Below are 24,839 nucleotides of genomic sequence, written 5' to 3' on the forward strand. Positions count from 1 at the left end.
GTAGTTTTTTACCTCTTGATACTTCTCACCAGATGTCGCCAGCGTTTAGTCAGCGAACGCGATAAAAGACAGTAAAAGGGGCTCGTGTCGGTATCATGTCTGCAGCAGGCAGCTCTTTTAACAACATGAATTATTTAAATTATTCTATGAATAAATAATTGTTAAACAAATGAATGTGAATAGGTTTTTTCAAATATTTGATGTGTAATATCTAACAACTAATTAGATTTTCTTTTTTTATAACGTATATATGTTATATTGATCGTGTAAAATATGAATTATTTTATCTTTCACAATTAATAATCATGAATCTTTTTTTTATATAATATATTTATAAAATATAAAATCAATTATTCCTCGGACTTTATGTTTGAAAATTGATTTCTTTTTTGTATAACTTCAGTATTTTCTATACACATAATAACGCTTTGTAAATTACGTAAAATTACAATTCTATTACTCAATAAACATATTACAGAAAGCAAAGTAAAATCTGAAAGTAGAGAAGTTACTAATATAAAGTTTATTAAAAAATATTTTTTGTATCATATATACTCATATAGAATCATACATGATATATGCAATCATATATGATATCCGCTAGAACCTGTTTTGTAAAACAAGTTTAATGTATTCTTCGTTAGTTAGACGACGTGTGCGTACGCTGGTGCCAGCTATCGATGGGTGTCACAAGTGTCTGCTACCTTTCACTGGGTGACGAACTCGGCGGAAAATCTCGCGTGGCGGAAAAGCGTCGACAGAGATCGGAGGGGTGAATGGTGGGGACGGTAGGGGAGCGCCGCGAAAAGAGGGTGGAGTTTCATCGCGCAACGTGTTTGCATCGCCAAAGAAGTGGGAAAAACGGCAGAATCGCCCGCGCGTGCTCGCTTTTTTTTACCCTATCGTCATCTCGCTCACTCGACAGGGCTACTAGGCGTGGTTTAAAAAAGATTTAGCGGCTCGTGAGGGGAAGGTGGAGTCGCCGAGGCGCGGAATTCCGGAATTTCATGAACTGCGACGTCGCGCGGGAAGCGTCGGGGCGCCGTCATCCTGGTAGGGATAGAGAGGAGAATTCGTAGTGCGTGGTGGGTTTCGGTGGGACACGCGGCGGTGGTGGACGCGTTGGTACGCTAGGAAAGCAACGAAGGGGAAACTACACCGCTTCGAGCAGACCGATCGAGCTCGACAACAACCAGTTTAACGCGCGCCAACCCTGTCTCAAGATATTTCCCTGTGTTTGACCTAATGTGTCACTATTCTACATAATTATTTTTTTAATCGAAAATATACCCGTACGAAAATCTTGCTAGAGACAATATGCCGAATGATTTGCCGAGAACTGTTCAATTTTTTCATACAGAGTACGTCTTCCTGATGACTCCGTTATCATGCCGTCAGTTCCTCTAAAAATACGAACTTACTGAGATAATATTTAATTTTGGAAGATGGAATAAAGCATTTTCTGAAAAGAAAAACGAAAAAAAATGTGCGTGACGGTGGAAGTGTTGGAAGTGTCCGTCGGGGAAATTCCAGTGTTTATATCGATATAATTATAATTCTGTGCGCAGGGAAGATTGTCAGAGAAAGTTTGAATGCTTGGCATGCATAGCAAGAATGCACAGTTCCTTGGTTCGTATGTCAATATTCTCTCGCACGTCTGATAAGGTGCTGGGCTAATAAAACGCGTTTGCAGCGAAATTTATACGTTTCACAATAATAGTTTCATTGATAAAATAATACTACAACACAATGACTAACGATATCGAAAACTATTTTTAATGTAGTATAGCGTAATCATAATACTTTTCTGCGTGGATATACCGCCTCTCTCTCTCTCTCTCTCTCTCTCTCTCTCTCTCTCTCTCTCTCTCTCTCTCTCTCTCTCTCTCTCTCTCTCTCTCTCTCTCTCTCTCTCTCTCTCTCTCTCTCTCTCTCTCTCTCTCTCTCTCTCTCTCTCTTTTATATAATATAATTATACTTGATTATATAGTCTATAATATCATCAGACTATTTTGAAGAGAATCATCCGGTAAAGTGTTTTATGAAACGGAGCTAAAGTTCAAGATGGGGACACTGAAGTATAAGCAAATAGCGAAAAATAATGTTTTTTGCCTTGATGTAACTATAACGTCTGCTGAAGCGTATTATGTAGTTGACAGTCACGCGCGCGCGTCTGTACTCTGCCACGATACCAAATTATCAGTTATAAATAAATGTGCGGCAAACATTACGCGGTAATGACAGTGGCGTGCGATAAGATAGTTTTCTAACAATACTTGGTTTAACGCGTTGAATGTCTCAGACAGCCACTATAAACTTGACAAATTAATCCACATTTTTCTCTGATAACGATACGACGTAAACAAATAATTAAATTACTTTTTACAGTCGTGCTGACAAAAACCAGTTAGAAATAAAATAAATATCATAAATCGTACGTTATAAATTATGCTCCGAAGATGAAGCCTACGATTTTTATCAGATTTAATTTGTAGAAGCAAGTAGAATAACCAGCTTCGGTTATCTTCGCACTAACGGATCTGCCTGTTCGCAAACTTGGTATATTCGCAGCGTGGATAGCGCGTGACGCATGCTGGCGACGTCGGAGCCTTCTGCTCCCCACCCTCGAATTCGATCTATCTTTCCCCACCGCGTACGTTCGATCCCCTACCGATGATATTGCAACGTACCGGACGCGACAAAGATGGAAAGATTTGCGTGTACCCCGAGCACGAGCAAAACGGAACACGTGCCGTCACAGTGGGGGCGGAGGAGGAGCGAGGATAACTGAAGGGTAGGGGATATCCGTGTGCAACGAGAGGGGCAGCCGACTGTTCTCACCCTCGCGCTCACCACACCCCTTCCACCAACCAGTGGTGCGCGTTTTCTCCCACGTAGCGGCGTTAACCGACAGGACCTTTGTTGCCCGCCACGCTCGAACGGTGTTTCAGTCGCCGAGTTTGGACGCTGGTGCCGTCCAGCGACGATCACGCAAAGCTCCAAGGTCGTAGGGGTAGTGGAAGGATTGGTGGTGGGACAGTGCGACGACGAGAGAGGAAACGGTGGCAATGGAAGGGTGGACGAGAGAGATCCTGGTGGGGCGAATCCGGAGAACGTAGCCGAGGAGGACGGGGACATGCTGCTCTCAGGACGCGCAGAACATCAGAGTGGGTCGAAAAGGACGGGTGTCTCTGTCTCTCTTTATCCCTCTCGCTCGCTCTCTCCTTCCCTCTTACTCCCGCCGCCTATCGCTCCGTCCTTGTTCCTTTCGTTCATTTTTCTCGCTTCCACGCGCCTCGTGGAGAGGCAGAGGAACAGAGCTTGATGGCGGGGCGAGAGCCGGCTTACTACGCGGTGAAACGCTACCACGGCGCTCAGTCTTCAGCGATCAAACCGCCAGGCAGTGTGGACCTTCCTGAGCAGTCTCTCTTCTTGTACTCTTCCTTCTCTCCTTTTTTTCTGACCATGGTGGCTACAATCGGCAGATCAAACTGAAAACCCGCGACTATTCTAGTGTTGATTGATTCAACGGTTTGGAGCAATTTCGACTTTGAAAATCTGCAATTAAGCCTACGAGAAGAATGAAAGATAAGAGATGGTCAACAATTTGGTGCACAGTGTGAAGACAAAGTCCGAATCATTTTCTAGAACGGCTTGTAAATTCTCCAGAATTCGTGAAAAGTTATTCACACACGTAGTGGAGCTGCAGTGAAGAAAAAGAAATTCGGAAGCGCTGACGATGAATTAGATCGAAGGAATCCAAGTTAACAGATGTTTGTAAAAATCTGTCGGAACATTATTTCACATCGCTTAAAACTTCAGATGGGCCTCACGAAAATATTTACTACCATGAAGAGATCGGAAAAAGATTGGGAAAATTGTTCGACACTTGAAGATGATCAAGATTTCGTTGGACGAATATAATTTTCCGTCGTCGAAAAAGTAACTGTATCCGCAAAGATACACGCGTGCAATGACGCCAAAGTGCATATGCGGTTTAAGCGAATGAGGAAAGTTTGTGCTGCATCGTGTTAAACCACGTGGTATGCTAAATCGCGTGAGTCATCTTCCCCATTTCCATTCGCAATCGTAAATTCGCGATCCGGATAACATACATTGAGGTCAAGTAATCTTCAAGCTACAAATATTCACACTGCCCATGAAGATCGTCAAATGGTCATTAGAGGTGTAACGTAACAGTGACCACACAGCGAGATTCGTGGTATCGTGATAATATTGTCCAATGACGATAATTCCGCAGAAAAAAAGGACCGCAAAAAAATCACTGCGAGAGTGCGGGAAGTGTAAAATGTAAAAAGTGGTAAAGTGGAGTATAAAACTGCACCATGTCGTTCGTAAGCGTAATATCCGCTGTCCGTATAATTGATGAACTCGTTACTCGGAGGTGTAACCTGCCGACGGCACTTACGATTCGAAACGTTCAATGGTAGACAAGTGAGGTAAGAAACATCCTGAATCCTGAATAAAATTTTTCGCTTATTGTGACAATCATTTCATTCCTTGCGAATTTATTCCTGAAAAACGACGAAAGTTCTGCTCTTCGTAATAATTTTCAAGATTATCGGATTTGCATTGCGGCAGGATTTTAATGACTGAAACGTTATTCTTTTCATAGGCAATGTTCGCTTTTTGCAGTTAAATTAATAATATACGAACACGATGCTTATGAAATACAACAAAAAAGCATCCTGTAATAATATCCAGAATTTTATAAAAATGGTTAAAAATTTTGAAATTTATTAACATTCTGCTCTGTGAGCAACTTGGTGACGGAATGTGTTTCGCATATGCAATGGTTTACAGCTTTGCAACGTTTTCGTGAACTTCTGATGTTAGATTTTCAATTTTAAATCTATAATATTTAAACAAAAAATAAAAAAAACTTTTTAATATAAAATAAAAGATAGCTTTTGATTCTCATGTATATCGCAGTGATAAATGTTGATAGCATAGTATCTACAAATGATACATTTTACTCTCAGCACTGATGGCTCAATATCCTCAATATTAAAAATCGGTTTTTAAATTCACCTGTTGCTACGTTTTTTTCCGCAGCAGAAAAAATGCAATCGCGTCTATAGACATTCGTGTATTCATGTTTCGAGAGTGTTCACATACTTCGTGAAACATATCGGGACTTCCAAGAGGGCTTTGATATCTCGCCGAGAGTGAGTTCCGCAAACAATTTTCGAGTGATTATCGTTACTGGGATAGATCCACCTGTTAAGCAAACAAGTTGACCGCAAACATCCTTCGCTTTGGTGCACCTTGAGAGTCCACCTGTGGAACACGGTTTTCGTGGGTCGGAGGTCGGTGGTGACCTGCCAGATCGGAAAATTTGTCAAATCTATGGAAAGGAAAGGCACGTGCCGCAGCACAGGTAGCAGCACCCCGGGGTCGCATTGTATGTCGAAATAGCATCAGTCTGCGAGTCGTGCCGCACTCTTTTGAGGATCTTAATCCCTGCGTTTGAGAGAATCCGAAAGTCAAGTGTTCCATTGAACGTGCGAGGCGTGAAGAAGGCTCGTGTGCGCTTTCCGAGAGGTTCGGGCGTTGTATTTACAAAATATTTCAATCTTCAGAAGCCTTTGCGATTCACTGCGCCTTGACGCTCGGTCGTGAATGAATTGCTCTTTTGCGGAATTTAATAAAAATTTTAAGTGAAAGTGAATTAATTTAAATTAAAATTACATCAAATTTTTGGTGCTCTGCATTTCTCCGGTTTTAAAATCAGTGCATTAAATTATTTTGGATTTTTAAGTTCCGAAATATTTTAAAAATTCTACAATTTTCCGCGTTTAATTTTTAAATATTTCAATCTTTCTTCGAATATTACACAATTGCCGCTCGCTAATAAAAAATCGTGCAAAATCTTCGCTAATGTAGTTTTAAACTATCCTATGTAAATTATGTGATTAGGATTTCATGAATATCACATTTGATTGTACGGTGAACTATTCATCATATTGTTGGCCAGTCACACGAAATATATTTTTCAACGTCAAATTACGGAGATTTTCTGTACACAAGCGCGTTTTCTAAGGGTAGAACCAACGGAGAAACACTGAAATAGGAAACGAGGAAAGAAATGGACGATCACGAGATCTCGATTGAATGACGTATCAAGGAGAATACTAATCACACGCGATCGAGTCGTTAGAGACGGATATCGCGATAATATTTCATAGTGGCTAGATCCCCCTATTGCGCAATACTGTAAACGGACGCGCATTCACGAGTATGTATTTTTTTTATTAGCAGGATAAAGTTAAGATTGCTGCAAATTACTGATTTGTTTCGAAATCGCAAGCAATTACAGGCCTCCTTCATAATGCATGAGCATAAAACATCTTTTCAAATTAATATACCGAAACGAAGACGTGAAACGTAAATATACGATTCAGCAAGAAACTTCGACTTCGGAGTGAGCGACAAGTGACAGGAAATGTCAATTGCCTCGCGATAGAGAGGATCGCTTTGTCAAGGATCTAGGTGCCATCTCGCTCGCAGCCGTCGGACACTCGCCGCGTTCAGTCGCGTCGATATCTCGGAAAGCGTGATACTGCGCAGTAGAAATTATAGTGATTTACGCGCGCACGAACAATTTTTCCTTTTTATTAAGACTTTAAGTAAGAACTTAGATTTATTCGCGCTGATAAATTGAAGTTAAAAAATCGTCTAGATGAAGAAAAAGATATTTTTACGCGCGGATAAGAGGCTTTGATTTAGTTGAAAAAATAAAATATAATTATATCGCACTGTGTTGGATGTTTTGTTTTTGAAAACGACTTGTTGAGAAATCGGATAATATATTTCATAAGAAACAAAGGTTTCATCTAGAAGACAATCGTAGAGATGGTCCCTCTAGCAGCTCCGAAAACTGTCCGTATAAACTGCGGTTTGGTACATACCCTCGGGGGCCCCTCCCTTCTTTGGGTCTTAGAGGCCATTATCCGATCGTGGAATTTGAGATCTGGCCCTTTCAGCCGCGCGTCAAATTATCCTTGAGCACAATGCGCCCGTTGATTGATATCTTCAGTCGTTGCTCCTGCAACGTGGCTCGCTCGCTTCGCTCATGCGTTCTCTTTCTTATGCTCTCCTCCGCATGATTTCCCTCCCGCCCTACGTCCTTTTTCTTCTCTCTCAGGACCTCCTCGCGCAGCGGCCCCGTACAAAGCCGGGCCCGAATGCTTCTACTCGCGGACTCGCACAGCCCTTCCACTTGATTTATTCTAAATCCCTCGCTCGCTCTCGCTCTCTCTCTCTCTCTCTCTCTCTCTCTCTCTCTCTCTTTCTCCCTAGTCCCGACCTCAAACTCGTTCCTGCCGTCGAGAAAAAATGATCTTACGAAACTGGAGAGCGCTCCGCAGTACTGCGGTCCTTACCTTGTATATAAAGCCCTACCTCGATGAAGATCGCTATTGTGCTGCGCATCGACGAGTCGCGCTCTCTTTTCGTTAAATTTACTCGACGCGCTCACCACGCGTCAGTGTCAGAATTATTTCGCGGCTACGCTCTGTAAACCAATTGTTTTTTCAAGCGCGATCAGCGGCGGCTGCCGTCGATAGCAAGGTTGTTTTATTTATCGCCGCTAATATTTTTAGCCAGTTCAATCAAATACTTTCTAACAGGTTATTCGATATCACACAATTATCGGAATAACAAATACGCGCCAAAAGTATATCTTCTTAATCGTATTGTTTTTGCGCGCTTCGCGACGTTGACGTTGCGAAGATAGCCGGTGTGGAAGTCTAAAGATAATTGTATGCGCGCGCGGGGTGTTCGTTCGACCACACGGCACGATTTTCCTCGCATCCTAATCTAAACTTCGTGAGTTAGGGATCAGCGATGGAAGAAACGAGATATCCGTATCGGCTGCAGCTGTCGGTGAAATGTCACGTCGTTTCTGGCGCGCCACGAAAGCGACACTTTAATCACCGGCAATTACGCATGGCCGAATTAGGTAATTACCTTACGTGTCTGTGTTTGCGCGAGGTGGGAGACCCGTTTATATCGTTACTTAGTCCGTTTTAGCTCGAGTTAGTGTAATTAGCGCAAGACAGGGTGTACGCGAGCGCATTATGCGCCGAGTTCGCCTCGGAAACTCGTGTCTTGCCGTTACCCCCGTTCCGCTTTCCCGCACTTCGGCTTACATCATGTCGGTCGTCCGTTTTCAAACTTTCCCGTCATTAACCGTTGCTTCGAAAAGAGCGATTTCTCGTACCCAGTAACGATTTGTGTTACGTGGCTGTGTGTTGCAGAAAACTGCAGATTAAGCAGAAACAATGCGACGCGTATATCATCGCAGCACGAAACCAACGCAACGAATTGCCATGTCAATTGCATTTTATTTAGAAAATATTTCGCGACAATATCTGCGCCGAAATTTACGTTTTAATATTCGAGAATAAACATAAAGTTAATCTTTTCGATATCAATGATTATTATCTGTCATGAAATATCAGTCGTTGTGAGATTTCTCTCTTCATTACAGTTCCTGTAAAACTAATTTTGCAAAATATAATATTTATATGTAGAAATTGGAAAATCTTGTTACAGATTTTTTCGAAAAAATTGATAGACACAAACGGATGAAATTTTGCAAGACGATTCGCGAATGTAGCATTTCTAAATTATAAAGAATCCTTCGTGAGTCCTTCGATATTTTCTCGCCCGTACGTGTATCCGGTGCACTCATTTTTACGGGCGCGCACCGACGTGTTCCTATTGCATTTCGAACAGTCGAACGGACGCCGAACGACCGGAAGAGAGTTTTCCGCATCGCCGCCACTAAAGGCGGGTTCAGAGAGGATTTTCCTCGCTTTTCCACTGGCTGCTAGCGTAACGAGGTTACGCCTTAAGTATTTGCTCGTCGATTTCACGACGATGGGGTTCCGCCACCACCGACGCCTACCCCCTTCCTTTCTAACCGATTCGTCACGCGACTTTTTTTACCGTAGCATCTATACTTCGAGAGCTCGAAAAATCATCTCTTTTAAAAATGTTTTACGTGACTTTCTTGTCTTTCTTCAAGATCGACCTTTATCCATTAAATTTAACAAGTTTCCAGGACGATCCATAGTAATTTCTTGAGCGCGCTACGTTGTTGTAGCGTAATTGATTATACGCTTATACACATTTATCTATTTTTTTATTATCACTCAATATTAATCGGATTATGCGCAGAGCGTAATAAATTTGTTATCCAATGATGGTATTTTAACTAATATAATTATGCGACAAAATTGAGCAATTAAATCTGCTGGAAACTTGCTTTGGAAAAAATGCCAGCAAACATAATAAAATGCCTTGTTTCATATCAAAATAATTCAGAACAAAAACAGACACTCGCTGGTGTAAAGGCAAAGAGAAATTGCGCAGAAACTAAATTCTCTATTTCTCATCTCACTTTTGCAGCAGTAGAATCAAGAATGTTAGAATAAACTCGCTGACGTGTACGATAATTTCCTGCCTCCTTTACGATCTCGGTTCTCCTGGTATCTATTACAGTTCAACCTCTCCTGTTTCCAAGATAGCGACGTCAATTAGTTAAGAGAGCAGCGTTATTCGCGCGAACACTTGTTGGTATTTTACATAACCATCGTTACGTTGCATCATCGTTATGTTACATAAAACACAAGTCAATGTTAGTTATTAAATCTGTAGTAATGTTGCTCAGTAACGACCGATATTTCAAAATTTACATCATTTTTTTTTTCATTTCACTAAAAATTGATTTGTCTCGACGAAAAGTGTTATACTGCAAGTCTAAAGGTCGCGACGCGTTTTTCCCGCCGCATATTTTGACGGGGCCTAATATTATTCGGCAGAGTTTTTGGAAAAGAATTTTGTTTCCGATCAATGCTGCATGGGAGAAAGGATCGGTGTCGTAGGTATTGATCCTTTACAGGTGTGTGAGAGGTGTTATCTATTCTACCTTCTTCACCCTTCGATTTTCTAGGTATACCTAGCCGATAGCGCGATACTTTCAGAAGGGACGTACGATCCCGTTTCAGGTCATGCGTAGCGTATAAATATTGTGCACAAATAAGGATGGGCTGCGCTTATTTATAGGAATTTTATGAAAATCTCTCGTCTATACCGAGGGGTGAACACGAGGATGCAAAAGAGCTTGGATAACCATCTGGGTTTGCGTGGAAAACTTTCTTTGATGGAAACTACGCATATGCAAAATATTGCACCAATGTATCAGTTTAGCATATCATGTGACTACATATTTATAAATTATTTCTTGCCATTTTATATTATTTAACTCTCACTGTATATATATATATCTACATGGGAAAAAATCAATCAAAGTTGAAGAACAAATAAACAAATATCGCAGTTTCAACATTTATTTATATGTGTGTATATTTTATAATTATTTTTTTTTATTCGCAAATATTTTGTCGATAATGTGTGATGAATTCTTAAGCAAAATGTAAAATGTTGCCGCCAAGAATTTCGTGAGAAACTACGTGATGGTCGTTTTATGTTAATAGATGAAGGAAAAGTCCCCTCAGAAGTTTTTTTCACAGGGTTCCCAAAGAATATTAATAGGTTTCATACCCCCTTCATTCTACCGCGAAAGGACGACCGAATTTTCGTGTCGAAGGGTTAAGAACTAAACTGAGCCATCTGTGTGTCTTTTGACTTCTATTCTAGGTAGCAGCAAATCTTTCCTTGTAGGTTTACTTGACGTTAATCTGCCTGCGTTATTATAGAATAATTTATAGCGCAACAGTCCTAATAATATTTATTCGAAGAGAAACGTTGGCGGGATTAAAACTAATGCAAAGTAATGTTATAACAAAAATGAGAACATAAAGAATTTATTAAAGTGAAAAATAATAAATCTTTTAAGAAACAGTTTTTTAAAATTATAAAATAAACTTATTCACGATTATAAAAATACTCATTTTTGTTCGTACTGTCTAAACTAAAATAAAATTATACTATATAAAATAGTAAGGCGAGTTTATCGAAATAGACCGAAATTTGCATCGTCGTAACATTAGAACAAGATTACGATAAAGGAAGTGCGATTCGCTAAGTACAAGAAGATATTCTCAAGTTAGAATGTGTACTATATCGGAAACTAAATGGACGGAGACTAAACTGTCACGAAATTTGGTACGGTCATTGGACTGCGAAGGAGATATTACATGGAATAATCTGTGGCCAGTGCCCTTCCTTCTTTTGCCTCACGCCTTTTCTCCTCGTTTTGCCTCCTCCTGTTGATGCGATTTATAATGAACACCCGGCTTGCCGTGGTGCTCAATCACCTAACTGCGAAGACGTTACCAGTTTGAAAAATTAAAAAACAAAAGAAAGAAAAGATACGATGCAACAATAATATGAGAAGGCGGGGCAAGCTGGAATACGTAATGCGTTAAGGACGAAGGAAGGCGCGCCATGGACCGAGCATGAAATTGAGTTTTGGTCTGAAATCGACTTTCGACCAAAAGCATTATCGGATAATATCTCGTGCGGTAATATTTCGTTCAGACTTCTCAGTCAGTACGTTCGACGATCGGTGACAGATACGGTTTCCGTTTCTTCTAAAAATAATCTTGAAAAATTCTGGAGAAAAAACTTAATTTTTTATCTTGCTAATTTTTCACTGAATTATATCTAATTAGCGAGCACATTGATTTTGAAAAATATTCACGATATCATTAAATATCGATATTGAGCAACAGTGAATGGTTGAAACATGCGACGTATATGGATTATAATTATATATACCGTGATACCGTTATAGAGTACAGTGATACATACACATGCATACGATTCCCTTCCCTATTAAATTATTCATTCATTTGTCGGTACAAAAAAGTCCTTGTACTTACATACCATAAAATCTCTCGTGACTTAAGAAATAAATAGCATCGACAACACATTCATTGTACTGATTACTATTATAAAGTACCGCCGTACGTTGAGAGCAAGCATATTTTTCCTTCACCTTGAAAAAAAATATCCGAATAATATCTGAGTTGACTGCGGAGGGTCATTGAAAGGGATCTGTGGAAAGTTGTGTATAAAAATTGCTATGCGAATTCATACCAAAAATCGGAACAATTCCAATCGACGTAATTCGATTTCAAAGAACTAACTTGAATTACGATCGAATGAATATTTCAATATTTTAAATTACAATATCTTATTTTAGACAATCAAATGACTTCTAATTTTATTTTTGCTTCTTTTATTAAGATAATTCGAATATGACTGAAATATGCTAATTGCACAGTTATCGAAAAATTATATTCCGTAGAGAAAAAAAGAAATTGTGGCAAATTATATCGGTAATAATTTGTTATTTACTTTCACGTACAAGAGCTATTCGTCGAACTTTTGATAACCCAGATGTACCCTATTATTAAATTGTGAAAGTTTAACATCTGTTTCAATCGAAATGACATGGCCATCAGAATATTAATCCATTCTTCTCGTCTTGTTTTAGATTCGAAGCCGCGAAAGAAGATTGCAGCTGCTTCAGTGGCACCGATTGGTAAGATACTTGGAGGACCGTTAAGCCGTAAGCTATAACGCAATAACGTTTTAATAAAATACTATAAAAAGTCTATGGTGAATGTGCCGTTTCGCACCGAACAACAGTTAATACTTTTATGAAAACGAATGACGCGCGCGCGCGCTTGTGAAACATTACTCGACTATTCTCAGGAGCTTTAGTTTTTAGCAAAGATTTCGGTATTTGATGTTTCTTTATTTTAGCGCCTATCTTTACGAAATATAAAGTTTAAATTTTTTATGACCCATAAATGTTATTACGTCTTATCAAATATATATACATTGCAAAGTTGCAACACGTTGCCGGAGCTTAGAAAGATACGTCGTGTCATTGAAACTAGATTGAATCGAGACGAATGAAGAATCCGACAAGACGATACGGCCCTGTCTCGGTGGGCAGATAGGGTATAATCATACCGAGTTTCGTATCTCGAGGGGGCCACGGGAAGATGGACCACAACATCTGCCGGCTGCAGGGAATCTCTGCCCACATGCTGGCCGGCCCGCGCGCATACGCACACATACGTACAACGGCAAAAAGTGACGTAGGTACACGGTGGGACGTCATGTAAATTCATTCGAAACACATGGCAGGGCTCAGAGCGGCGTTTCTCTTGTGCGCGCAAAGGGTTTCAAGGAGAGAAATCTCTGAAGAGAGTAGGGCCCGCGGAAAAACAAACGATAACCTCGACTTCAGCTTCGCGTGCCCCCTCGGCATCGATGTACCGTAATAACGTCGCTGCCTCGCATCAAATCGGTTTTCTTTCGTCTTCTCCGAGCTGTCGCGATAATATGAAATATTCTAGTCGATCTCAAACCATCGTTCGCCGGTTTTATTTTTTGTTATATGGATGGAATCCTTGATTATAAATGGTGGAAATTAATTATAGCGTTTTGTAATTAAAATTTTGAAAGAGTAATACGTCATATAATATATATCTGAATATATTTATCAATTAATATAATTAACGAAGAATTCTCGTATCTCATTATAAATTCAATCCACAAAAACTATCATAATTGGAACCTTTACTAATTATGCATAATATTGTATAAAATATCAGCTTTATTAAAAGATGATTTATGCTAGTATACTTTATCGCGTATACGTTAATTGGTTACATCATTATTTTAATAAATATGCTTGTTCCGTAACGTGTAGAACGCGTAAGTTTATTACGTTCTTTCCCGCGAACATATTAATTAACTGCGATTTAATTTTAATCGATATTCATCCCTGATATCCATACGATCGTTAACTTATCATAGCCTATCGTTACAATCTTTGGTGAAAGATGATAAATATAGCGCTCTTAATAATTTGTCCCATGTCAGCATACGCTGTCTTTTTTTACGCTGTATTTCTCACACGGCATATTAATGTCGACCACTATATGGTCGTTACAAAATCGATTGAAAAAAAAGAATTATGGAGCTCGCGCGAGACATCGCAGAAATGCCTTTAATTAAAGTCATTAAGCCAGTTGAACAATTTTCATTAATTATATATGTTGCTTGCATGGTTGCACTGTCACGTTTACGAACCGCTGAGTTCATTCAATATTATTTATATCCGCGTTGCTCTTATTAGAAGAAAGTAGATATTTATGACGTTGAAGACCATCGTTTTCGATGCATGGCATATTTATTGAAGGAAATAATATCCTGATGATTTAGATAATATTAAAATCAGTTTTGAAGTGATCGCATGAAAAATATTTAACCAGAAAGATGAGCAAATGCGAGAGAAATGAAGAGCGAGAAAAAGAGAACGCTTGTTGATCGGAGTAGCTCCCGAAGGAGAGACGAGTCAGTTCATTGTTGTCGCGTCGTTCTTTTTTTTTTCTCCGAGAGAAAGAGACGTCTTCGTTATGTTCGGCAAGCCGGAAGATAAAGAGTGGCAAGGGTCTTCTCGACGAGAGTCGATTTCGAAACGCTTGCAGGCGCGTCGCATAAAGAATACTGTGGCACAATAAAGATAACGATTTACGTTTGACTTTATCGCCAGGAAGCCAGGGCCAATGACTCAATGAACCAACTTCATGTCTCGATACCGCGATTTATAAGCACTGCACACGGTGCTTTTTGAATATCAAGACAGCACCGGAATCGACCATTACGCGAAATAATAATTAATAATGAATCAAAGCTATGCATAATTATGTAGATACAATTCGTATTTGTTTTCGACATTCAAGTAATGTAATTTGCAAGGCGACTATGTCCATGTAAAATAGATCACAAAACAGGATATTGCAAAACAGGATTAATTACGATTAATTCATTTAATGAATAGAATATTGAACTATTATTCTATTGAATAATTATTTCTGTAATTTATATGAAATAATAGAAAATTCTATACATTATTTAATTTTCGAACATAACTATAAATATTTTTTATCTTTTCAAACATATATAACTTTTCTATTGAAATACTCAAATAATTTTAAAGTAATGCAATTATATTATTTTAATTTTATTATTATCGCATTATGTCATAAACTGTAAATTATCAGCATATTTATCACGAATAACGATACATGCAGTATAACGAATTATGCGATTTAGCAAGTATATAACGAGGAATGAAATTGCCTCGCATGATACGCAAAAATAATCACCCGGTTTTTACGGAAATGAGTATGGCTAATAAAAATAAAGACTTCAATAAGGATCTTTAAGATACATCCTTATTTGGAAAAAAAAATTTTAAGGTCCGTACGATTATACGAACCACGCGGCGGAACCGACCGTATTTCTCCGTGAAATTTAACGAACCCTCTCGCAATGGGACACCATTGAAAAAAATTCCTGAGCGTCATGTCGTAGGGCGCACGCAATGGTGATGAACGCCAGTGGGAGGGAAGAAGAGAAGGGATATAGGGAGAAAAACGAGAAGAAAGAGCGACGACATCGCGAGGCGTTTCACGCGAACTTATGCAAATGCAGTGCAACGCGCACACATCGTGCAGTTAAGTAATGTTTATGGCTACATACAGACACTATAATTTATAGTTCATGCATTCCGGTAGGATCGCAGATAAAATTTCCAGATATAAGGAACAATAATAAAGAATCGTGTGGGGGATTTCAGGCAGATAGTATTTTTGTGGAGTTTTTTTTTTATATATATATAAACCGAGATCTCTGATTTACTAGATATTTCTCAACGATTTATAAGTACCGCGTAAATATAAGACATTTAATCTTGGAAAGTTTGAATGAAAATTGACCATTTTTTATTTGGTGAATGTTAGGAATTTTGATAACATGATATACGTTATGTTTGTTTATTATAATCGTGAATTTTGTAAAACAGTCGCCATTAGAACTCATATCTTTCCACTTTTACCTTTTTAATCTTGTTCGTAAATATCACGTTCCCGCACGATCGCTTGCCGATCGACAAAGTAACAAGGAGCTTATCGCACGCACGTAGACGGTAGTTTTAATTATTTAAGCTGACATCGAATGCATTCTCGCCGAAAAAGTTTGTGCCGCGGTAGAAACTCGAAAATGCATTTCGTGCACGTAACGAACTTAAATAGTCAGAGCGTGTACACCGGTTGCCCCGCGACCATTATCAGATCAATAATTGCGAAGGAAAGCCAAACTTTTCCAACTTCGAACTGTTTCTAGCAAATTCGTATTGCCATTTGGTCCCCAGCTCTTCTTTGATTGACTCATAGAAGACATTGATAGTTCTAGGAAAAGTTATTAATGTCGGCAAAGTTTCTGTTAATTATTATACAAAAATAATTTTAGACTTTTTAAACATTTATTTGTAGATATTATATATAAAAATTTAGCTGGAGATCGAGGAATGGTTGTTTACTTAGAATCGTATTACAGGCAATCATTGTATTTTAATTTCGCGTGACTATTCTACGCACAATAATCGTTTAGGCAGATTAGACCAATGCAATCTTGACTGACAAACAACTGTTGCGGCGCATAATTATTATTCGCCACACGTTATGGCATGTTCCAAACCACAAGGCACGGTGGTGTCTAGAATCGATATTCTCAGGTTAACCGTGTACCCGCACATATACGAGGAAGAGGGAGGCCTATGGCGCTGATCGTCACGTCCCCCAATTAAGGTCTCGAGGTCGTTAACGAGCAAAATAATTAGGCTGTACAGCGGGGACGAGGACAACGGTTCGTTAGCTTGTCTTCCTTCTTTTAGAGCTGCGTTATCGCGCTACATCGGACAAAATGGCGAACACGAAAATCGCCAGACGGCGATCGTTTAAGTGACGAGACACTTTATGAATTAATATGGCTAACGGAAGATTTGCGTACCGAATGCCGACATGCAAAATTGTCGGGCTCGAAAAAGAAGCGCGATGCTCGTAAAGTTGGTAATTGCCGGAATTCTTTCTGTCAGATAATTTGGACCACTCTGAGCGCGTCGCGTTTTTTGCGATAACAGGAAAGATTTTGTCCCTTGATTCGTACATCGGGAAATATATATATATATATATACACACACGTTATCATGCATACCGCGTACAGCCAATCATGAGTATGTTTTGCGAGTAACCCGCAACGGTTATCGCGCGATCACTGATAGTAATTGGATTCGATCGGGAGTTCCGTGAAGCTTTGGGAGTTAAAGCGCGCGGCGTTAACGAAACTTTAACGTCGAGTTAACGACGCGACACGCTGAGCCGGTAACCCATAAATGCGCGGATGCCAGGGGGTTAAAAGCGAGAAGGAGTGAGAGAGAGAGAAAGAGAGAGAACTGCGAGAGAGAAGGGAGAAATCTGTGAGCGCCACCCTTTCGTATGCAAATCCCGGGACACCTGGAGCCAAAAGGCCGCATGCAAATCGCCGCCATCTGATCGGGCAGAACCTCCGCCTCTGAACCGGTCTGTGCTTTTTGCGAGCCCCAAAAATCGCGCGTCTCTCCCATATTTTTTCACGATGGTAGAACATCGCTGGGAATTCGATCCGAAATTCAGCGCAAACGCGATCTGGTTACATTTTCATTGCAAAATTGCGTCGCTCGTAAATTAAATTCACGCGAACGGATGTGTATTAACATTTATTAATTAATTTACTAACAAAATATTGTTTATTTTGTTTTCCAAATGTTGAACATTCTAATAATTTTAAATTTCTCATAGATTTTGCGGGAAATTACTATTTGCCTGTGATAATGAGCCGCTCATCAGTCGAGCGAGGATCGAATCGGGACACGATAAGCACATAACAACCGATATATCTAAAACGATTTATTATTACGTGAGATGACCGATTTAAAAATTGATACGCTCCATTAACTACGAAAAAAAATTACTAATGTATGATTTGTCCGACAGGCGATCACATAAAGAACGATCCGCGGATTGCTTCGAGTTATTGATTAATATCGAGCGATTGAGGCTGCCGGTGAATATCACCCGTTAAAATGATACCACATGAACGCGTCGCCGCGCGCGGCCATTTTTCCATTGATTTATTCCGTGCAAAAAGCAAACGAGAAGCGCATTTATCGGACATGATTATCTGCACCAGTAGCGGCGGACCGCGGAATACGCCGCGCCCCATCGTAATCATTAATTATCGCGCAGATAAATCGATTGCGCGCGTTCCTGCGCGCGACACAAGTGACGCCGGCTCGATACGCGCAGGCCGGCAGGTAAAAATGAGCGTAAGAAGAGGTGTGAACTGGCGGGCAACCGATAACGCGAAAAAAAAATAATCGCGCGGCGATAACGCGCGACGAAAATATTATTGTTTGCACACGCCGCATTCCTCACGGACGCACGACGTGTGCGCGTTTTACCGTTTTAAAAGCTTGCTTGTAATATCTTCGGACTTTATCAGTGTTAGTGTTAGTTATTTCGCGAAGGGAAGAAGGCGGGGAAGAGGCGAAAAGTTTACATATTCGGTGATATATTAATATTATGTCATATTTTTTTGTGCCGAGAGGAAGGTAAATCATTCTACTTATGTATTTATATACAAGAATGTGTGGCAACAGAACTTTCTCTGCAATCGCACACATTATTCATTTCAATTTAAACGCCTGAGAATCGTACCAGCTTTTATTCCTAGCTTTCTCGCGATATTCGCGAACCAAGAGGCGTTATACTTACGGTAACGGATCTCGTTATCGTAAGAGGTGGTAGTTTTAGCTATAAGTGCGACTTATGTCACGTATTATACCGCGCTAAACCCTATCGCGCTATCTTTAATAGCGCGGCGATGCTTTTAACACTGTTCTGCGTAATCCGATCTAAGGCTTAGACGCCAGCTGCGTCGCGACTGCGTCTAACGCTAAGTGTGCGCAAAATAATTGCCGCTTTATCACTACTAAGCGTTTATCCTTAATCCGTCCTGAAATAGTCGGCCAAATCGCGATTCGCGAGGCAAGACGGACGCGTGAAACGCGCCTTGTGTATCGGCCAGCTAGATCATTATCGGACCGTCGTGTTGTCAGACTCGCCTTCTTCGTTTTTGCCTCTTTCCCATTTGCCTTCCGCGATACGCCTAATCGCACGATCTAAGTCGCGGTGTTGCTGCAGTTACTCGCTGCTTCTACCGCGAAAGCGTCACTTTGATGCCTCCGCGATACGCATCCGCGGAAAAAACGCGAAACTTCGACGTCCGCTTTTTTTGTGCGATACAAACTTTACTTCGCGCGAATAATCGTCGGATTAAGAATAAATGCTGAATAGATTTTAGTAAAAAATTGATTATTAATTTTTTTCTTTAAAATAAATGACTGATTAGAATACGATATCGGGACAATAATCATGGGATATTGGTTTCGCATTTATTTTTCAAGTAAAAAGCAAAACAAATTTTCTAAATCGTATCGAATAAAGATCATCTTGTATATTTCTTATTTTTAACCCGAAGAAAAATGATTATAGCTGTGCGATGGAGGTACAAAAACGACGTGGGATACAGGAGATTCCGCATTGGTACTAGTCTGACGCAAAAAAGATGTTCTATTGCAGAGTTGACTGAGAGAGATAATCCAAGTTTTTTCTCCTCTCTCTTCGGTTTGAACCTTTCCCCTTCGCATTCTTCGCGTCTCCTCTCTTAATCATTCAATCTGTCCGGTATCCTCTCCGATATCATTGCTTCTACCGAGAGCGCCCGTGCGTGTCGGACGTACGCATGCACTCTCGGCAACGATGAAGAAGGACCGTCGCCCCGCGCAAGTCGGCCATTTTAGCTGACGTCATCTCGCGCGCCGAGCACGCAACCGCGAAATGCCGACTTCCTCGTTGCGATAGCACCTTATTTTTTATTACTCTTTTTCTCGGTTCTCTCCCTCATCTATCCTCCGCCGAGTGTGCGCCCTCCACCGCGAGTCGATCTCTCTTTTTCCCTCTTTTTCCTCTTTCCACACACCGTGCACGCATCGTCGACGGCGTCGTGTGCAGACGGTTCGCGTTTCGGTTGCGAAACGAAGCGAAACACCCCACCCGCGATACATGTAAAATGGCGGAATTTAATGGAAAGGCGCCCAGTTGCGCTATTCGCCGGTCGCGGTCGGTAGGAAAGCCAAGGCGGTCCACCGATCCTTATCGCTCTTGTAGAAACCAAAAGAATCGCCCATCCTGATCCTTCAATTGCTCTATAATCTCTGGATGAATGTCGCGAAGAAAAGCATATTTAAGGATTTATAGCTTCAGATACGCACAATTTCAATATCTTGCGACAGCGGAAGACGAATGTTTTCGATCGGTTGTAAATTGTCATAAATCTCGCTTTCGAGAATTTATAGTTGACTCCAGTAAGTATGCCGGCTGTTATTTTTTTGGAGAGGCGGAGAAACATAGTAGACCGTGTCTAATGGAGCATTCAGAATTTTCTGGTTTTGCTGTCTCTGAAATATTGCGCGTTTAGTTTGGCGATATATGGACATTCTTTGCGGCTGTGTGCGTATATTTATGTGGATAAATTCGGCTGATTCTAACGAAACTAAACGTATAAAATAATTATCATCAGTTAACATTAGTTTTCAAGTTAAAATTGAATAATTTTTTGTTAACTTTTTTTATTCTTATTACAATTAAAATTATATTAAGAATTATGAACACGACATTAAAATATTCCGTTGAAAAGATACGCGATTTATATTCTTGAAATATCACATCCACTATTTCAACGAGTTGGCTTTATCGATTAACCTAAAGGGGGAAGTTATTGACCCGATGGAATGTCAAATTAATGTGGGAATATAAAACTCATGGTGACAGTCATTACGCGAAACGCATACGACCGCTCCGTCGCGCACGTGCTCGCATGTATTATTTCTCCGATCCGTCCATAACATATTCCCTGAAAACTTGTAATAATCATCAATAGCCGTTGGCTGTTAAGGACGTTAATCGGCTATTAACCGGGAAAGTACTAGGCACGTGTACGCCAGGAATGTCCTCTCGAGCCGAGTTGAAATTGACGTCGCGACGGCGCATTGCGACGCACAGACGTCTAAATTTTTCAAGGCAACGGGTATTCCCGCTAATGACGATCGTTTGGTACGTCAAGTCGGTATCACGCGACGTGACGCGGTAATTTGAATTCATGCCGGGTCATTACTACGTTTCGCGATATAGGGACGACTTGGCCGGAGTCGTCGCATCGGCTACCAGTGTGCGGTAAATGTTTACAGCCGGTATTAAATTGGGCCTCTTTACAGACCTAATAAAGCGCGATACGCGTCGCGCGCTTACCGAGCTCTTCGCTCGACAGAACCTGTTCGGGACTGGAAGTTAGGCTGTAAAAATGAATACAGAGGACACTGAGCCATCGCTCATTTATTATTTGCAAAAACATAGCAATTTATTGCGTCCGGCGTCTTTTGCACCGACACTTCATCTCCGATTGGCTCCGCTCGCCGTTTGAAAACCTGCTTCGACCGGAAAAAGAAGGTGAAAAACGAGATCGGTATCCAGTCAAGTTACTAATCGAATCTGCACTTCTTCGTTTGTTTTTTGATATTACCTTGTGTACGATTAACGTCAGATAAGAATGTCGCGAGATAGTGCATTTCTTAGAATTATCATATAACCTTACCCTTGTTTTATCAATTTTTGCGAACTTATATTTCTACTACAAAACAGATAATATCTGTGTCTTGCGATTCTCCCATATTTTACATAATACTCCAAACTCGAAAATATTTGTTGTAAAATCGTATCTAAATTGTCTGTTTCTTTAAGATTATCCACATCAACATATATTTCATACACACACACACTTTTCTCGCGACTTAATTGAACGAAATTTTACATTCATACTTACAGCTTGTTTATTTTTCTCTTTATAAGAATAAATTAGGATCACTCGCAAAGACTTGAGCGCGGTCCGTCGAGCAAAATTAACGATTCGTATGTGCCCGAGTTATGATCATCGTGTCGCGCCCTGTGTTAGGGGAATTACCCGTTGTGACGGTTACTCGTCCGCTTTACTGCCTACCGTAGCTGAGCTCTCACTGTAATATGCTAATAGGGAGATGGTAGCTCTCTCCCTGCGTAACGATGGATCGTCGTGTCGTGTTTACGAGGTGAACCGACCCCGGGGTTTCCCCTCGTGTCCCCATACGCGCGCGATGAGAGGAGAATCTTATGAGTAGCGTCAGGAGAGTCATTCCCGTCGCGGTATTCGCTGTGTTCCTCGTAATTGCTAGGCGCGTCGGTTAAAGGCTGCCGTGCAAGGGTTGCCGATGCGACCGGTGTTCGCATCGCATGCGGGGGAATGGCATCGTTTATCGAAAGAATCGTAAAACAATCGGTCACCGACACACACGTGTCCGCCGCAACCGTGAATTCCCATCGATTTGCGCGCGAGCCTTAACCCTTATGCGAAAGGTACAAAGTGCCAATTGTGTCAATTGAACTTTTATTAATAGAAAGAAAAAAGGGTCTATATAGACCCTTGTGTGCAGCCACGCGTACTTTTTACCCGCTAGTTTAATACTTCGTACCATGTCACGTAATGTATAATCATCCAGCCGTTCATACGAGAGTTGAACGCCTCTATGAAACATACAATGTGATCTAAATTATTATCCGAGCATAAACGATTGCGTAAACAGATATGTATCGCGAGCAACGGCGGGACGATCGCGGTTACGTGGATTGTTCTCCCGTCAAGCAGCGTCGGAAACGAAGCAAAAATTAATTAAACCGCGTGCGATAGGCGGCTTTATCTGCAGACGCGCACATCGGCCGATAATTAAAACCAGCGACGGGCCAAAAAATTTTTAATCAGCGCCACGGGCGGCGCGGACGAGCGGAACGCTCGGTCGGACGGGTCGTGTTAACTCGGCCGCAGCAAATTTTGATTCGGCGCTTCACAAAGAAGAATAACGGTGTAAAAAAAAAAGAGAGAGAGAAGAAATTGCGGGGGGGGGGGAAAAAATCAAAAACCTCGCTTGTTTGCGCGTATTGGAGCTAAACGGAGTTGGTTCGCTTCCGCACACGATTGTCGGGCCTGGACGATTGACCGAGAGCTCGGGTTGGGGGGGGGGGGGTTGCTGCTAGCACGCGGGCGTGGTGCGCGCGATAAAAATGGCGCACGCTCGACGCAGCGAGGGAGGCCTCCCCTTCCCCTTTCCCCATTTTATTCCCGCATAAATGCCGCGTGTGTGATGCGCCCCCAACAGACCGCCCCGGACTAGCCTGTCGAAAAAACACCTCCCTCCCCGCGCTCTCCTCTGTCTCCCCCCCCCTCTCTCTTTCTCTTTTTCTCTCGATCATCCCTTCACAGTCTCATTCGGCTGCCGCCACCCTCGTGACGTTTTGAGCCATCTATCCATGATTGGGAGGCACGAGCCTGTTTAACCCTCGAGCGGCTTATTATGCAGCAGTCGTATGAACGGGCGGATGGATAGAGAGATGGATGGCACGAGAATGGTTTCGGGATCGGGAGAGGCCAGGACGCGACGACAGATTGAAGGATTTTGGAGGGTTTCGGCGGTTTCTCGTGTCGCGAATAGAGGAGAGGTTTCTTTCTTTGTGGGCTCAAGTGGACGACGAGCGTTGCGCAGAGAGGCGGACGTGAAAGACCTGTTTTATGTTGTAAATGTCGTCGGTGACAAACGATTCGATTAAAGTTCTCAGAGCTTTGCTGATGACAGGGTTTCGCCGTTTATGCGTTCGTGATAGTAGCGCCGCGGTAGTAATCATGGTAATCGAACATTGATATATTTCTTGTATCAGCACATTTTAACGCAATAATCGGTACGATATGTGACAGTAAACACATTCAGTCTAGGCTTTCAGAGAATTATTGTTTATTTGAATGATCTATGACTCGAGAACTGACATCGGGGGTGTGCTAATTGATACGAGTAATTTATGGGGTGACAGCAGAGGATGAGTTATAGTTCTCCTCGACGGCTTGTCATAACATTAGAGCCACAATGGTGCTATGGTAGACACTAAAAGTAATCAATAATTAAGTAAGGCTATCCGGAAGCCAAACCGTTTGCCACATGAGGTCTTAAGCTTATGGGGTTTCACTTCTGAAATATAAAATGTTTCTTTACACCTTGGGAAATTTTCTGTCAATATATTTCATCGTTTATTAATAATTATATGTGATTATCAATTTTTCTTAAAACGTTTAACGTATATTTATACGCAAAAATATATTCAGAATATATATAAATATCGAATTCTTCACAATAATATTATATTATAAAGAGAATGTGTTAAATTTGTTAAAAAGATGACATTAAAATTACATGACAAATTCATCCTTTTCTCTATTCACACGTGGATCGTATCGCTCGAATAATTCGGTTATCCCGCGCGAATTTCCAGCATCTCGTGGCGTTGTAAAAAAAAAAGGAATGAACGAGTACACATATAAAAACGAGGCCAGGGTGGTGAAGTGACGGGTAAAATCATCCCCTACAATCCCATTTCCGGGTGCAATAAACCAGACGATTGCTGGAGGACGCTGCCTAGCAATAAACCGATGCGAATGTACGTTTCGCCATGTACCGCACGATATCGTATCCGAAATCCCATGGAATGTCCGATCGTTCTACGCATCGATGGTCCATCCATCGATACGTTGTGCGCGTATTCGAAGAACATTATTTTTTCAATTTATCGGGATAGCTAATCTAATCATTTTATCAAGTACACTTATATATTTGGGACGAGAAGTTTTATATGAGACATTTTTTATTAGATACATTGGCGTACGTATGTGTTGCAATTGGTAAATGAAAAAAATTTTTTTCTCAGGAATTAACTTGATTAAAAAATTATTTATGCCGTTGTAGGATTATG

At 40.9% G+C, this 24,839-nt stretch overlaps 1 protein-coding gene and 1 long non-coding RNA gene across 4 annotated transcripts in view; one reads left to right on the forward strand and one right to left on the reverse strand.

The window, feature by feature from the left end:
- Positions 1 to 24,839, reverse strand: part of MESR6 (misexpression suppressor of ras 6) — a 528,133-nt gene that overhangs the window by 134,853 nt on the left and 368,441 nt on the right. The window lies entirely within an intron of this gene.
- Positions 132 to 24,839, forward strand: part of LOC105673940 (uncharacterized) — a 58,315-nt gene continuing 33,607 nt past the window's right edge. The window contains exons 1-2 of one of the 3 annotated variants that reach the window (XR_001101039.2): positions 132 to 4,460; positions 12,494 to 22,947. This is a non-coding gene — a long non-coding RNA (uncharacterized lncRNA). Of the gene's footprint in view, positions 4,461 to 12,493; positions 22,948 to 24,839 lie in introns of those variants that run through there. The other 2 variants (XR_010888564.1, XR_010888563.1) reach the window with 2 other exon arrangements.

The sequence above is a fragment of the Linepithema humile genome, chromosome 2, assembly GCF_040581485.1.
Source record: "Linepithema humile isolate Giens D197 chromosome 2, Lhum_UNIL_v1.0, whole genome shotgun sequence".
Classification (NCBI taxonomy): domain Eukaryota; kingdom Metazoa; phylum Arthropoda; class Insecta; order Hymenoptera; family Formicidae; genus Linepithema; species Linepithema humile.